The 5,533-nt window shown below is 42.5% G+C and overlaps 1 protein-coding gene across 1 annotated transcript in view; it reads right to left on the bottom strand.

The window, feature by feature from the left end:
• The window catches only part of NAALAD2 (N-acetylated alpha-linked acidic dipeptidase 2), a 114,433-nt gene that overhangs the window by 51,713 nt on the left and 57,187 nt on the right, over positions 1-5,533 (bottom strand). The window lies entirely within an intron of this gene.

The raw sequence follows: 5,533 nt of genomic DNA, 5'->3' as shown, positions 1-5,533 counted from the left end.
TCGATCTCTTCCAGTCAGTTGGCCAAGTGGTCGTTCTCCAGATTGACATATTTCAGTTAACAGATACTGCCCTGGACGTGCTCACCAAGTTGTGCCAAGAAATCTGGAGTTCCACTGATGCGGCAGTAAGGCCATTTTGGGTGCAAATCAGAAAGTTCAGCAATTTTAACTCTGAGCCTTTCCTCATATTGAACATTATGCATCATAAAAATTTACAGTCTTGGAAACCTTCATGTGTGGTTCTACTCTGTCCTACAAGATCACTATGATTCTGTATTGCCTCAATAACAGTGGATTTGGTTAAATTTCACTCTGGTGCCCCAGTTGCCAAGTACTTGGCAGTGTGAACCCACAAGTTGCTTCTCCCATAGTGTGCTCTGGTAAAATTTAGAGCCTTGGAAGCTTAGTGTGGCAGTTGTGCTGTATCTTCCAGTCATTTCAAGTTGGGATTGACTTAGTGGCTATGGGTTTGGGTTGTTTTTGTTATGTGCCAAGTTGAGTATGACTCATAGCCACCTATGAATAACAGATCTGAACCCTGTTCTATCCTGTGCCATCCTCAACATCTCTGATATACTTGAGTCCATTGCTGCAGTCAGGATGTTGTCTTTCTCTCTCTCTCTCTGACCCTTCACTCTTCCAAGTATGATGTCCCTTTCCAAGGAATAGCCCGTTCTAGCAAGGTGCTCAAAGTATATGAGATGAAGCTTCACCATCCTTGCTTCCAAGGAACATTCTGGCTGCACTTTCCCCAAGACGTATCTGTTTGTTCTTTTGGCAGTGCATTCAGTATTCTTCTCTAACACCACTACTCAAAGTCATCAATTTTTTTCTTCTGTCATCTTTATTCATTGTTCAGCTTTTAAAAGCATAGACAGTGATTGAAAAGACCATAGTATGAATCAGGTGCACTTTTTGGTTATATGTTCATAAGGAGGCTTGGTGGCACCATGGTTAAAACATTAAAAAATTGTAACTATTAAAAGCATTCCATTTAGACCCACTAGCAACTTCGGGGAAGAAAGATGTGATAGACTGCTCTTGTAAAGATTAAAGGCCTAACTACAGGAGAAGAATGGGCAATCTCCTTCTGTGTAATTACCTCTGAAAACCCCCTGGAGGGTCAGCTATGAGTCGGTTCTGACTTGACGGTTCTCAACAATGTTAACTAAAAATATAAGGAAGGAGGAAATAAAATCTATTTTAATCCAAACACAGGAAAACCAGTTGTACTCTCAAAATTTCAGCCACATATCTCATTTAAATATCTTCCTAGTTCTTTGTTTCATTTCCTAATTGCCTAAAGAATACATAGCCCTTTGACATATTGTTACCTCATGCACTTACTGCAGAGCGTCAAGGACTGAAGCCTTCAGTATGGATTGAGGCTCAATGTCAAGAAGACACAGATTCTCACCACTGGACCAATTGGTAGCATCAGGATGGATGGCGAAGAGATTGAGATTGTTCACAGCTTCAGTTTTCTCGGCTCCACGGTCAACACTCTTGGCACCAGTAGTCAGGAAATCAAAAAACGTATTGTGATGGGAAAGTCTACGGTTAGGTACCTCTCCAAAATACTCAAGAGCAACAATGTCTCTCTGGAGACTAAGGTCCTCCTGATACAGGCCATGGTTTTTGCAATCACTTGTTATGCATCAGAGAGTTGGACAATGACTAGGAAGGATAGAAGGAGAATTGATGCCTTTGAGCTGTGGTGCTGGAGAAGAGTATTGAATGTACCATGGACTGCCAAGAAAACGAACAGATTCATTGTAGAGAGGATTAAACCAGGCGGCTCCTTGGAGGCAAGGATTCTGGGGCTTCGCCTGACATACTTTGGATATGTTATAAGGAGAAACAGGTCTTTGGAGAGGGACATCATGCTGGGTAGAGTGATGGGACAGCGCAGGAAGGGAAGACCCTCTATGAGGTGGATTGATTCAATGACTGGGGTACTCAGGATGGGTGTGTCAGAGGCAATGAGATTGGCACAGGATAAAGCATGGTTTAGGGCTGTTGTACATGGGGTTGCTATGAGTCGCAAATGACTCGACGGCACATAACAACAACAGCAACAACCATCAAGTCGGAAATGACTCAGCTGAAATCCAACATGTTTTCAAAAGTGGTAAATCTCATGTGAGAAGATTTCCCTCTCTCCTCTCTCATGTTTTGCATTTTGTGTGTTTACTTACAAAAGCTAATTATTCCCTATTGGTGGCAACACCTGTCACTCTGTCATGGATTAATGAATTATCCTTATTTCAGTTCATGAGAGAAAGCAGAGGAGCTTGTTTTGAGTATTTGTTATTTATTTATAAATCTGTCCATTTTGAATACTGTGCTCACATTAAAAATACTGGACTCAAGCAAGATCCACACCTCACTCCGTATACAAAAGCCAACTCAAGGTGGATCATGGATCTAGGACTAAAACCAAGGACTATAAACTTCATTCAAAAAAAGCTTGGAAGAACTCTAGTAGTCCTAACCCACAAAATAAACAGTCTTCCAAGTGTCCTGAAAAATCTACAACCAGGAGAAGATAAAATAGATGAATGGGACCTTCTAAGAATCAAATCCCTATGCACATCCAAAAACTTCTCCACCAGGGTAAAAAGGGAAGACAAAGACTGGGAAAAAGTATTTGGTAATGACATGTCAGAAAAGGGACTTATGTCTAGAACTTATAAAATACTTGAGCACCACAAGAAGATAAATGTAAATGATCCAATTGAACAATGGGCACAGGATATGAACAGACACTTAACCAAAGAATACATTCAGAAAGCCAACAAGCACATGAAGAAATGTTCAAAATCCCTGGCTCTAAGAGAGATGCAAATCAAGACAACTATACGATATCATCTCACCCCAGTCAGAATAGCAAAATTTAACAGAACATCAAGCAACAAATGCTGGTGAGGTTGTGGAGAAACTGGAATCCTTATTCATTGTTGGTGGGAGTGTAAAATGGTGCAACCACTGTGGAAGGCTGTATTGTGCTTTCTCAAAAGTTGCAAATAGAGATACCACTTGACCCAGCAATTCCACTACTGGGAATATATCCCAAAGAGACCATAACTGACATCCAAGCAGATATATGCACACCCATGTTTATCTCGGCTCTGTTCACAATAGCAAGGAGTTGGAAACATCCCAGGAGCCCCTCAACAAATGAATGGATAGAGAAGCTGTGGTATATCACACAATGGAATACTACGTGCATTGAAAAACAAGGAACTCATGCAATATTATTCAAAATGGGTAAGCCTGGAGGACATTATGCTGAGTGAAATATCTCAGTTGCAAAAGGACAAATACTGCATGGTGCCACTGCTGTAAAATGGGACTGATATCAGGGTTGGGGTAAGACTGAGAAAAACTGGATAGATTGTGTATGCTGCACTGAAACAGATAGGGGAGTGAATAATTTAAAAGCAATGTATGATAGGATGTATGATTATCACAGGAGTCCACAATTAAGGTTGCATAGTGGAATGTACTTGGGGTGGTGGGAGCGGTGCAGGAGGATTGTGTACCAGGGAGGAAGTGTTTCTTTTACTTTTGAAAGAGAGGAGTGAACTGGAGGTGGGGAGGGCTGGGTGGGGAGAGAAGTGCAGCAATCAATGAATGGAAATCCAAAATCTCTGTAAATATTGAAAGGAAGGGAGGAAGAGAGGAAGAACGAAAAGAGAGGAGAGGAGAGGAGAGGAGAAGAGAGAAAAGAGAAGAAAAGAACAGAAAGGAAAAGAAAAGAAAAATACTAGCCTACAGGAGACCTCAAGGCTTTCTGGGTCATGTCCAACTTTGCCATCTGGCACTGACTGGTAATGCTCTGGCCTCTTGTGGCCTCCTTACTACCACTAAGAGAGTTGGTGCACCCAGAGCTGTGCAAACCTAGCGCATTGGTCTGCTATAGCAGCTGTTGCTCCTTGGGCTGTGGAATCATACACCTCCAGTGTCTACAGCTCTCATCCTGTGCTGCAGCCCCTGAAACATCCAAAGGCTGCAGTCCATGTGCAGGGTCAGGAGGCCCTAACTGCTTCCATGTTGGCTGCAGCACCCCCACAAGAACAAAAGCAGATGCTGGGAGAACATTTGTTCTCATTCATCCAAACAATGCATTCAGCCCTCGCTGGAAAGATTACAGGGATGTTGCAGGAGATCAACAATGTTGAGCTGTTACACATGCCAGAGTGGCACGAGTTTATCTGCTCCAAGGTGGGTGAAGCTGGGGTGGGTCTACAGGCTCATCACACCAAGAAAAAAGCTGCCCAGAAGGTGGGTGCTATTGCTGCTGCCACCTCTTGTTGTTGTCATTGTTACATGCCATCTAATCACCTGCAACCCATAGCAACACTATATATAGCAGCTCTGAAGCCTACCTTGTCCTGAGCCACTCTCACTTGACTCTGACACACCAACTCCTTTGCCCCAGTTACTGTACAATCCATTAATCCAAGGTCTTTGTCTCCTGTGCTGTTCTTCCATCCTTCCTAGCCCTTTTCCAATGACCGGTTCCTCCCAGCCCCATGCCCAAATTATATGAGAGAGAACGCTTCAAGATCCTAGCCCCCAAGAAGAAACTTTTTCTGTCAGCTGGAGCTTCAGAATCCTTGCCAACAATGAGCCTGGTTTTACCCTCTCCAGGACAAACCTGTTTATTCTCCTAGCAGTCCATGGTATATTTAACACTCTTCTCCAGAACCACAGTTCAAAGGCATAAAATCTTATTCTATCATCCCTAGTCATTGTCCAGCTTTCTGATACATAGCAAGACATTGCGAAGACAGTGTCCTGGATCAGGTGCACCTTAGTCTTCAGACTGATACTGTTGCTCTTAAGCACTCTGGAGAGGTCCCTGACAACAGACTTTCCCAAGTGCAATTTGTCTTTTGATTTTTCTGACTTCTGGTATCAAGAGTGTTGATGGTAGAGCCAAGCAAATGGAAGCTATTAACAATCTCAATCTCTTCGGCTCTGGTGGCCTAGTGATAAGCTTCACTGAAATCCCAAAGGCACACAGTTCAAAGCCACGAGCTGCTCCACAGGAGAAACATGGGTAATCTCCTCCCATGTGATTAACTGCCTCTAAAAACCCACTGGAGGGTCAAGTATGGGTTGGTATGACTCAGATACATAGCAACAACAATTAACACACATATTAAGTGGCAAAGAATAGAGCAGGGTAAGCAACTCGATGGCACATAACAGCAACAACAACAATTAAGTGATAAAACACTCTTTATCTCTTCTTCTTTATCCATGTCCCTCCCCTTTACTTAACTTTTTCCATGGGTAATATTTTTTCAGTTATTTGAAAGCTGTCTTAAAATCTTTAGCTAACTGTTCACAATAGCAAGGAGTTGGAAACAACCTAAGTGCTCATCAACAAACAAATGGATAAAGAAGCTGAGGTATATTCACACAATGGGATACTATGCTGCATTGTAAAGCAAAAAACTCATGCAATATTATTCAAAATGGGTGACCCTGGAGGACATTATGCTGAGTGAAGTATCTCAGT

This window comes from Elephantulus edwardii, unplaced genomic scaffold (genome assembly GCF_000299155.1).
Source record: "Elephantulus edwardii isolate Elephantulus edwardi_28Jun2011 unplaced genomic scaffold, EleEdw1.0 scaffold00544, whole genome shotgun sequence".
Classification (NCBI taxonomy): Eukaryota; Metazoa; Chordata; class Mammalia; order Macroscelidea; family Macroscelididae; genus Elephantulus; species Elephantulus edwardii.
The sequence above is the reverse complement of the archived record's forward strand: the minus strand, read 5'-3'. Positions and strand labels throughout refer to the sequence as shown.